Source organism: Xiphophorus couchianus, chromosome 7, assembly GCF_001444195.1.
Source record: "Xiphophorus couchianus chromosome 7, X_couchianus-1.0, whole genome shotgun sequence".
Classification (NCBI taxonomy): domain Eukaryota; kingdom Metazoa; phylum Chordata; class Actinopteri; order Cyprinodontiformes; family Poeciliidae; genus Xiphophorus; species Xiphophorus couchianus.
Window position 1 is genome coordinate 6914135 of NC_040234.1, and position 12066 is coordinate 6926200.

Sequence of the window (12066 nt, forward strand, 5' to 3'; positions counted from 1 at the left end):
AGCTGGGAGGAGAGAAGTCTGGGATCATGCCCTTCATACTTTACACCGTGCTCTGCTGTTACACAGCAGATGTTAAGACTTATTTCTTTTATTTTCTTTTTTGTTGCCGGTAGCACAGTGTAACTCATGGCAACGGCGGCCAGAATAACCAGCGTGAGTCGTTTCCCACCCCGCTGGACGAGACGAACTGTTTTTTTCCAGCGTTTTTCTGAGCCCGGTCTCCCTCGGCCCTGTCCTCTTTCTTAAGTGCGCTGGGTTTGTGTTAGAGCATGGAGAGACCTCTTGTGGTTGAAGTGAGGAACTACACAATATCTAAAGAACTGCCGAGAAGAGGCAGTGAAAAAAAATAAAAGGTGCACACTTTTGTAAACATTGTAAATTATTACATTCAATATTTGATTTCTATATTTCTATGAACCCTGAGTGAGGTTACAGATTCATTTATTGTGGCGTACATGAAAACGCATTTGTGTTAATAGCCAGGGCCGCAACTACATATTTTTGAGGTGGATGCGAACATCATCATTGTAGGCTAGCTAAAGCTAACCTGAATATTTACAACTCTCTTGTTGATACACGGACATTTCTTACCTTCTGTCTTTCAACCACTTTGAAAAGCTTTTCTTCGTCTCTCCAACATCTTTATCTTTCCCCCTCTTCCGTTTTCTGTTTTGGGCCCCGGAGTTTTTTCTGCGCCCCATCTTTAGCTCCCTGTTGTTGAGGCATTACTACAAATTTAAAAGAAAACAAAACGCGCCTCAGCCGCTGCCCAAGCTGCCTGTATGGGAGGGGGGCGCCTAATCAGTGCTGTTCCTCTGTTATTGATCATTTCATACACAAACAGCTGTTAAGTACATAAAATGCTGACTATATAAAAAATAAATCCCCCAAATCGTTTTTGCGCCACTGGCTACAACACCTGCAAGTTGTCGGGAGGTTCGGCGTGCAAGCCAGCATGTGGAGGGGTTTAGATAAATTAGAAGATTGTCTAAAAGTTTTATTTGAATACTTGAGTTAGAAAAAGTAAACTCATTTATATATTTGATTTATGTAATATGTTATTTTTATTATCTTGACAAAATGTTGAAGGGTTCGCCACAAAGCTCTATATGCAAGCGTGTTAATGGAAAGTTGAGTGGAAGAAAGAAAGTGTGGTAGGACAATGTGCACATCTGTCTAGGACAGGGGTGGGCAACTCCAGGCCTCGAGGGCCGGTCTCCTGCAACTTTTAGAGGTATCTCTACTTCAACACACCTGAAATAATGAGGTCATTAGCAGGACTCTGGAGAACTTGACTGCACTTAGGAGGTGATTCAGCTATTGGATTCAAGTGTGTTGGACCAGGGAGACATCTAAGAGTTGCAGGACACCGGCCCTCGAGGACCAGGATTGCCCACCCCTGGTCTAGGACAATCACAGTTTTGCCAGGATTGTGAAACGAAGCCCAGTAAAGAATTTGGGAGAGATTCAGAAGGTGTAGACAACCACTGGAGTCTCAAGAGACATACAAAGTTAAATTCAATTTGAATTCAAGAATACATTATTGATCCTAAAATTAAGTAAAATATGGTTAAATATCATGTTATTCAAGGTTCTTCAAGTGGTTGTTAGGAAGGATCTCTTGTAGCAGTCTGCATTACAGCAAACTTGATGAAGCCTCTGACTGAAGACTCTTAGTCGTAAAGTAATCTGACAACATCATGAGCGTCATACTTGGGATATAAAGTTGCCCAGTTGTCTTTATAGATGAAAATACATTTTGACTTTAATTTGGGAATTAAGGTCCCAGAACCTAAAGGAAAAGTGTGGAGGCACAGAATCGACCGTGCTTGAAGTCCAGTGGGATGTTTATTCCACAGTCAGAGAGGATTTGGACAGCAACGCCATCTGCTGTTCATGTCCACTTTGTTTTTATCAAATATAAAGTCAGCAAAGCCATCTACCAGGGAATTTACTGCACTGCTGTCAGCTTAGTCCACTTTATAATTCAACCAGGTCAAATTCATCCAAACCAGTTTTTGTCTGGTTTGGTCTAAATTCAGTTTAAATCAATTCAATTCATTTGAACAAAAAATACTTAGATTAAGATCCAGTCACAATTTTAGTTCATCACTGTTATAAACTGATTAGTGGATATAAATTAAGCCCATCTGATTGTTGATTTACCAACAATTTCTACATCTAAAGCACGGGGCGACTGTGGTGGAGAACAACTCCCTTTCAACAGGAAGGAACAGCAGTATGAGCGTTGTGACTGTACTGTGATCGGCTGAGGGTTGAGAGGACAGAGCAGACAGAAGCACAGGTCCAGGATTACAGTCAGAGCCGTAGGCGTAGCAACCGGGGAGAACTGGAGGGGACATTATAGTACCCTAGACCGTTACTTGGTCTCTGACACTAACGACAATAAACGCAGGTAATATACTTGAAAACAAGGTAAAAACATTGTCCGTTAGAATGGATGAAAAATGTTTAGATACTTAAATAGCACATTTTTACAAATGTCTAGCATAAGCTAAAGCTAATGTTAGCCACAAAGTTTAAAGGAAGTAAAACTCACCTTCGTATCTGTGTATAACGAGGCGAACATCTTGAAACCTTTCTCCAGCTTATTGTCGGGGCTTCGGATCGATGTACATCATTAATTGTTACCTTGGACAAGCCCTGCAGACGCCCAGTGTAAAGAGCCTTTTTCAATAGATCGGAAACGATTGAGCCGCTTTGCCCCGAACGCGGAAGCTGAGGTGCAAAGAGCCCAACAGTTCAGAGTTTCTCATAAATCCTTTATTGTCACTATTTAAATATCATATTCATTGTTCCAGGTAGGGGAAGCCATGCTTAGCTGCATTTTACAATGAACTTAACTTTTATATCCAGACTATCAAAGACAGAAAATAGCTATTAAAACAATTGAACTCTGTACTGCTTTGAATGAACAGTTGGGAACCGAAGCCCCGTAGCTTTTTCTTCATCTTGAATATATTTATCTGTATTTGTTTTTTTTTCTGGAGGCAGAACAAATGTTTCACTCTGTCGTTGTACAGTATGTCTGTGAATAAAGTTTTTAAAAAAAAAACATCCCCCCTCCCCCACACCCAACAGACTTCTTGTGGCTTTGATGTCACAGTGATGTCACTCATCCTGTCTATGACATCACTGGCGGCTGCCTTTGTATTGCCAGATTCCACAGAGAAATTCATTTGCAGTCTGAACCAGAGAGCAAAGATGGAAGAGGATAATTTTGTGTTGGCAAAAATTAACAATTTACAGAAGAACCGCAGCAAGCTGCAGGAGGAGAACCAAGAGCTTCAGAAAACCGTAGAAAGTCTGAAGACTAAACTAGAGCGACTAAACAGAACGGACAAGACACACAACTGGCATGAGGAAAATAGCTTACTTCTAAAATCAAATGCATTTTACAAAAAACAAATCAGAAAAATTAATCTGGACCTGGAGGAAGAAAATGCAACTATAGGCCAACTAAGATGTGATAATGAAGCCAAATTGAGAATAAAAGATAAACTGGAAGAGGACCGGAAAAAACAGAGAAACACTGCAGCTGACAAATTAAGAGCAAAAACAGAAAGACTCGAGTGGCTAGAGAGAGAAAATGAAGAGTTAAATAAACAGATTGTATCGCTGAAGATTAAAAATGACAGGATCGAATCCAGGCTGGCGGAAAAAAGCAAAGATGTCCAGCAAAGGGAAGAACCAGTCAGGGTACATATCCAGGAAGAGGAACTTTCAGCATGTCAGAAAGTAGGGAGAATTTTTATGCATTTGTACAGTTCAAGAACGTTGGCGTATTGGGTGCCGCCCTGGGTTTTTTTTTAACAGAAAAGGATATTTTGGGTTGCTGGAAACAGGATGTTTGTGGGATAGTGATGTGTTTAAATTAATTACAAATATAAATACTCTTGTTTGCTTTTGGAATTTGTGCCTAGTGAGAGATGCTTGCAGGAAGACATCTAAACGGGTCAAACTGGAAGCTGACACCAGATGGTCTGCAGCAAGAGTGATGACTGACGGATGATTAAGGGTCGAAGTTTATGAACCAGAAACAGAGGAACTGTACATGAGACACGGATGCACAAGACAACTCCTTGTTCTGTGGGTTCATCAGGTCCTGCACCGTTTCTACAGAAGGAAATAAACAAGAACTCTGAATTTTGCATTCTACATTACAGCAGCTTGCAGGTGCAACACACCTGTGACTCAAGAGAACAGAAGAAGCAGCTGCTATGTGATTAACTCAAGATAACCAAATCCAGGGGTCTCAAACTCCAGGCCTCGAGGGCCGCAGTCCTGCAGTTTTTAGATGTGCCACAGGTACAAAACACTGGATTGAAGTGACTTAATGGCCTCCTCCTTGTGTAGATCAGTTTTCCAGAGCCTTAATGACCTAATTATTCTGTTCAGGTGTGGTGCAGCAGAGGCACATCTAAAAGTTGCAGGACTGCGGCCCTCGAGGACTGGAGTTTGAGACCCCTGAATAGGCTCTGTAACTAGGACCGCCCTAAGGAAATAAAAAGAAAGTCTCTGGGAGGAGCTGTTTTAGAGCGGGTAGATTGTAACTAAAGCACGCTGCTGTCCGTTCTCCTTGCAAGTAAATCTAAAACTCACTTGTCTCTCTCTTCTTTTTCAGTTTGAGAATGCTTAGGTAGATGAACCTGACATTAATTTGGTCCTTCGAAGCCGGATCCCAAGATACTGAAGGAATCCAGCGGGTGAGACCGAATCCAGAAGGACCGTGCGCACGGCTAAACTCTTCAGAATGAGTTTAGATCTTTTTCCGGGACTGGTATTTGGTTTACCAGCTGGAATCTGACGCTTGGCGGGACTCCGTGGAAGGGGAGAGACAACTGAGAGTAAATTGTCTTTTAAAAGAAAAGCGTGAATGAGTTGATGGCGTTCGCGTTAAAAGAAATCCTGTGTAAGAAACGCTGTGAATCCTGGGCTCTAACAGCGGAAACTAAACAGCTTTAACTTTATGCTGTTGTGGTGATAATTGGATGGCGGAGTCCAGCGAGCAGCCGCTTAAATCCGTCTTAAAAGTTTCATTCCGTAAAAAAAGCAGGGCGGCGGAGTCCTGCGTGAAGACGCTTCAGCTCCGGAACTGAAGTGTGATTGGAGGTATAAACACCTTTAGGTATTTTATCTCATTTAAAGTAGCGGGTTTGGAAGGAGCAAAACAATTCTGGATGCAAAGGCAAGAATCCTCCACTCGTAAGAGTCCAAGAAAGGATTACCACAATCGGTATTTTTAATTGTTACCCACTATAAAAAAAGAAACCAGTTTTTAGAACAGCCTAGGTGTTGACAAACTGGTCTAAATTGTTTAAAATGGGTAGAAATAGCAGGAAGTGGAGAGAAGTGTTTCAATATGTGTTCGTTTAATTACTTTTATAAATAAATTCATTTAAATTGTCCGGAATGGTAGCAAAATAACTGCAGTACTGGAGAATACACAGCAGATGGCGGCATAGCAAACTCGCCATTAACAACCATTGAACGAATTACTGCTTTATATTTCAACAGTAAATGTAAATCAAAAGATTAACAGCAGTGAAAATATTGGGAGTGTGTTGAAGGGCAGGACCCTGATAAAATAGAAAATATCTGAATAAATGGATAGTAAAGTACAGGTTAAAAGGTTAATTAAATACTAAAATAGAACTAGAACTATAGGATAAAATTAAAAACTAAAGAAAGAGCCAAGAAATTAAGGAAACAGAAGATTGTGATAACAGTGTGTTGGCAAATAAATAGATGACTAAATGAAACACTAACTAAATAAATAAATACAGGAATAAGTAGATGAATATAATAAATAAAAATATATCTGAAAACTGGAACAAAAGTCATAAAGGAAAACAAGTAACAGACAGGAATGTGAAACACAAGAAAGGGGAATATGAAAGTTTTTTTAAGAAGGAAAAGGATGAGGAAACTTTAAACAGTTAAAGTTTCATAGAAAGAAAAATAATGATGAAAACTACTAGCTCATGGTTTGCAGGAATTAACAAACTGAGTAGTTTGGTAAGTAGGCATATGTGGTGATTTAGAAATAAGGAGAAAGGCAAGGAGCAAGTGAGTCAAAGTAAGAGAATGGAAAGATGATTTGAACAAATATCAAATTAAAATGATCGTTGTGTTCAAGTTGCTCTCATAGCAGTTTGGAAAAATGTAATAACTGGAAATAGAAAATAGATCTTATAGAGAAACAGCTAAAATGCTTTGCATGGTCCAAAGGATGTTTATAAAAATCTGAGTAACAATGGGCTCTTTGCACCTCAGCTTCCGCGTTCGGGGAAAAGCGGCTCATTTTTGTCCGGTCTATTAAAGATGTCATTTTACAGTCGGTGTTTGCAGGGCTTGCCAAAGCTAACAATTAACAATGTACATGGTATTTGTAAGGCGGGATCTAAAGCCCCATCAAGCAAACTGGAAAAAGGTTTTAAGATGTATCGTCATACATTCATGGATATGAAGGTGAGTCTTACTTTAAAGTTCTTTAAACTTCGTGGCTAACATTAGCTTTAGCTTATGCTAATAGGGAATATTCTCCGACATTTTACTAATACAATTGTACTATTTAAATATCTAAACATTCTTATTCTTTCTAACGGACAATGTTCTTACGTTATTTTGTATTCATTTTTAAGTTTATTGCTTTAATGTGTGTTTTTTGTCGTTAGTGTCAAACAGAGACCAAGTAACGGGGGAGATTACGGTTCGGGCTGTTTGCTTCCGAAGCATGAGGAAGCACGAGAAGCCCCATAATTTTGGTTTATTGTATTTTTGAGTTCAGACATATTTAATTAAGAAACCAGAGGTGGGGCGAGTAACACAAATTTTAAAAAGAAAAAGGTTTGTTGCGGTGTGGATGCTTACCTCTAAAATCGGATGTCATCATCAGACCCTGCGAACCTTTGTAATCCGAAGGTAGAATGGATTTTCAGTTCTTCGATCTGGCTTTTATTTCTTCTTTTAATTTCTGGTTTTCATTTATTACCATGTCCAGGCCAGCTGGTTCTGGGACAGAGCAATAATCGTGATCTGCATACGGTGCATTCCACAGGCGGATCAGCTGCGCCGCTGTCCGGCTCTGGTCTGCTCACTCTTTCCCATACACTGGCTCTTCCAGGCTGAACACAGAAGTTGTTCCATTGAAATAGCACAGGGAGGCTCCTTTTTTTACCATTCTTCTCCCGCCAGGAGTTTTAGGCTGATGAAACTGATCCGGAGGGAAGTGAAGGCTGCAAACTTTGCTATGCGATGTTAGCTTGATGTTGTCACGACGAATATTGACAAGCCATCATCTTTGTAAGTCAGGATCGCTTGGAAATCCATGAAAACTTAAATGACTGTTATATTTAGAAGACGCTGTGCACCGTGGAACACAACAGTGTTCATGGTATTGCTTAAATTGCCTTTGAAATATCTTTCCTTGCGGTCATGGTCACTCAAAAGGAAAAAAATGAGCCGTATTTGCGCATGCGGATGTGACGTCAGAGCGGCAGGTGCAAAGAGCCCATTATGTAGAATTATAAGAATTAAAATATTAGATAAGAATGTTAATTTTTCTTTGCGCAGATTTTAAAAAAAAAAACAAGCTGCAGCTGATTCTGGACATCTTAACATTCTTTTAATAATGAACAAAACTTTATTAAGATAGAGAAATATTAAATCTACAGGACTTACTTTTAATTGATTCAGTGAAACTAAAACTAACTCTCTTATTAAATAGTAATTGATCAAACAGAGGAACACATAGCCTTCATGGATTTCAAATGCACCATTAGCTCTGCTCCTAAAACCTTTATTTTTATTGCCAATATAAAACAAAAACAAATGTTTGCAGTCCAGTTTAAAGAATCCAAAACAGATTACAGTTTCTCTGGCTACAAGATCAATGTACCAATGGGCTCTTTGCACCTGCTGCGCTGACGTCACATCCTCATTCATCCGACACATTATGAGAGTCAAACTGTGTTTGCTGCAGCCAGGGCCGCAACTACATATTTTTGAGGTGGATGCGAACATCATCATTGTAGGCTAACTAAAGCTAACCTGAATATTTACAACTCTCTTGTTGATACACTGACATTTCTTACCTTCTGTCTTTCAACCACTTTGAAAAGCTTTTCTTCGTCTCTCCAACATCTTTATCTTTCCCCCTCTTCCGTTTTCTGTTTTGGGCCCCGGAGTTTTTTCTGCGCCCCATCTTTAGCTCCCTGTTGTTGAGGCATTACTACAAATTTAAAAGAAAACAAAACGCGCCTCAGCCGCTGCCCAAGCTGCCTGTATGGGAGGGGGGCGCCTAATCAGTGCTGTTCCTCTGTTATTGATCATTTCATACACAAACAGCTGTTAAGTACATAAAATGCTGACTATATAAAAAATAAATTCCCCACATCGTTTTTGCGCCCCCTCTAGTGCAGCGCCCCTATGCGTTGCATACACTGCATAGCCACCTTTTGCGCCACTGTAAATAGCTTCGGCTTTTCAGTGGAGGCGTTTCTTGTTTTTAATGTAGTCATTGAATGTGTGCGTTGGAATAATAATCCTAAATGTTTAAAGTGTAATTTAGTTCTTCTTTGGTTGAAGGATGAGTTCCTATTGGCTCCCGTCTTTCAGCAGCAGCAGAATAAAATCTATGGTCAAAATGTGACATAAAGATCAATAATCTTTGAAATAAAAAAAAAAAACTGGATTTGTCACTGCAATCAATTTGCTTCCTTCTCCTTTGACGTCTTTTGCTCCTAGATGACTTCTTAAGTGTGCAATTTAATTTTTTAAACATGTTACTCATATTTTGGACACAGCTGAGCGGATACCACGGGAGTGCTTGCTTGCTTTCAAGCTAATTTTATAGCTTAAAATTGTAAATATCTGGACTGTATCATGTGGAGTTTCCCCATCAAAGCTGCAGCATGCAACTTTTATTAAAAACAATCTGTTTTATACATATTTGTTAAAACTGCTGACACACTGTGTCAGGACAGTATGAGACCAAATACAACCAATAAGAGACAGGCGGCAGGTCTTACTGTTGCTAAATATGCTAAAGGTGGTGCTAAGGGCGCTATTAAGACCAGAAACAACCTAGCATATGTTCAAACCTGCACTAGATTATTCTACATCCATTTATTCAAAGTATGTGATTTTTGATACCCAACGTCAAAATGAGGTTCTCCTCAGTCCGGTAGCCATGTCCTCTCTGGAGGAAATGGATTCTGAAGACTCTGAATGCTACAATTTCCTCGATAGCATCTTCTAGAAAATCACAAGGGACAAAATGGAGCAAGATCATTAGAAACAGACTCAGGGGTCTCAAACTCCAGGCCTCCAGGGCCGCAGACCTACAGTTTTTAAGATGTGCCACAGGTACAAAACACTAGAATGAAATGGCTTAATTACCTCCTCCTTGTGTAGATCAGTTCTCCAGAGCCTTAATGACCTAATTATTCTGTTCAGGTGTGGTGCAGCAGAGGACCATCTAAGAGTTGCAGGACTGCGGCCCTCGAGGCCTGAAGTTTGAGACCCCTGGTCTAGATACTATGATGCAGTGGTGACTTGACTCCACCCACAAAGACTCATAATCAGCTAAAGAGGTGTTTCATGCCGGCTCTTTAATCCTCAGTAGATAATTAAGTTATTGCAGACAGGTGTGACGTCTGCTCAGGTTGACCACGTCCTCCAGCAGAGATCCTTTGTTCAGAAAGGAGTCTCACAAGCGCACAAAAAACACACCCAAACAGGATTTCTATGGTTACACCCCATATATATAAAATGTTAATTGATACTTGATAAATGGTTACTCTATTGAATGTTTAAAAACAACTCAACTGAATGTTTATGAACAAATACTATACTCAAAATTAAATGTGAGTATTTTCACCTGCTTTGATGTTGAAAAAGGTGTTAAATACAGAGCGGATCTTACTTAGTTTAATAAGAAAGGCCAAAACATAAACTTGGTTTTAAATATTCTGCTGTTAGTGTCTCACCTGGCTGTTGTAGTTCTGGATCAGGAGCTTCTCTGTTCTCGGTCTGGCTGCATAAAAAGCACATAAATCGCCCTTTAGTGAAGTTTCACAAATCAAATAAAGGTTTTCCTCTTCTGGTCAGCAGGTGGCAGCAACATAAAGGAAATCTGAAAACCACAGAACAGGAAGTGGTTGTCCTGTGAATTTTAAAAGTATGTTTTAAAGTGTGTTTTTCATTCATTCTGACTTTATGGTGCTCATTGAAGCGTTCAAATTAAAGGTTTCACGTATTTTCAACCCATAGGAACTTTGATGAGTTGTTTATGCTTTGGAGAAGAGTTAAAAAAATAAATAATCTGTTAGCTGAGCGTTAGCTTTTTAGCTATGCTCGTCCGCTATTGCATTGTGGGTAATCAAACGGTATTTTAATAATTAGATCTCATCATTTTCCTGGTTTGCGTTCTGTTTATTAAATAGTTGCTTGTAATAGGCGGATGTCTATTTGATTTATGATATCCTGTTTGGTTACTGGGGGTTTACTAGAAGTTAAATACTGTAAAAATGTGTCCGTTGTTTGCTAGCGTTAGCTAGGCTAACACAACATTGCATCGTGGGTAATCAAACGTTATTTTAAACATTAAATTTAACGTTTTTCCTGGTTTATTTAACCAAGTTATCCCAGTATGTTTCAGCTCGTCTAATACTGGTCTCCTGGCTCTGTTTTGTTTCTTTTTAACCAAACAACGTGTTGGCACCGTGAGTCATGAGGGTATGTCTGCGAAAGACATCCCGGCGTGAGAGAATAACAACTCATACTTACCTGGCAGGGGAGATACCATGATCATGAAGGTGGTTCACCCAGGGTGAGGCTCAGCCATTGCACTCCGATTGTGCTGACCCCTGCGAATTCCCCAAATGTGGGAATCTCGACTGCATAATTTCTGGTAGTGGGGGACTGCGTTCGCGCTTTCCCCTGTTTCACTGTTAATGAGAAAAGATATTCTACAATACCACACATCTGAACTTTTGTACAATATTTTGTATATATTGTGTATAAGTCCACATATTCTAATAATTCAGGTGTTCTCCAATGTCAAGCAGAAGTAAAATCCACCCTGGTCTTTCTTGCATCAACTTTCTCGATGCCCCACAGAATAATGATGTTTGGCTTCCTGTGAGGAAGCCGACAAGAGAGACTGAAGGAGAAATCATGTATAGACAATTAGAAAATGGGGGGAGAGAGGTACCCAGATATAGGAACAAAATTTAGAGCTTTGTTCATCACTCCAATCTTGAGCCTGAATTTATCTCCAGAACCGTCATGGGCTCCCTTCGCAAGATTCTGGTTGGGGAGGAAAGGTTTGAAAAGTTGGAACAAAAGAGTAACGTTGCATAATCCCTTCACAGATAGACGGTTTCAGACGGTAATACAAGCGCTGAGATGTAAAAGATTTCTTTTAAGCCACATTAGCGGTAGAGATAGAGAACAAATTGGCGTTTTACAATAAATTTACACCAATATCAAAACTGAACGAGGAGGAAAAACATGGAAAAACGTTAATAATAAAAACTTATCAAATACCCATGAAGACTTGGGTAATTAGTGCTATTGGCTAATAGCTAATTAGCACTATTAGCTAGCGCTAATAGCTGATATTAGCTAATAGTTAATAGCTATTAGCTGAGGCGCTATTATTAGCTATTAGCCTCTGCTAGTCCGCTAACTAATTTAGCTATAAAGCGCTAATAGAGCTAATAGCTATTAGCTATAGCTATTAGCGGCAGTGCTATTAGCGCTAACAGGTAGCCTCCACTATTAGCGGCATGTTAGCATGCTAACTAGCCATTGTAGGTATTAGCTATTAGCTATAGCTATTAGTGGAGGTGCTATTAGCGCTATTAGATCTAATAGCTAGTCTCCTCTAGTTAGCAGAGGCTAACTAGCCCATGCTAACTAGCCTTAGCATTTACGACAGGCTCTATTATCATAAAGAAGAAGCCACAGCTTAGCGGAAAACAATGAGGGCAAGAGAAAGATATTGAGCTGTTAGCATGAGGCCACATTATCTACCAA

The 12066-nt window shown here is 39.7% G+C and overlaps 1 non-coding gene across 1 annotated transcript; it reads left to right on the top strand.

Moving 5' to 3' along the window:
* Positions 1-10804: 10804 nt before the first annotated feature.
* LOC114148983 (U1 spliceosomal RNA) lies at positions 10805-10968 on the top strand. Its single transcript, XR_003596400.1, has one exon. It is a non-coding gene; the product is annotated as a U1 spliceosomal RNA (small nuclear RNA).
* Positions 10969-12066: the final 1098 nt, after the last annotated feature.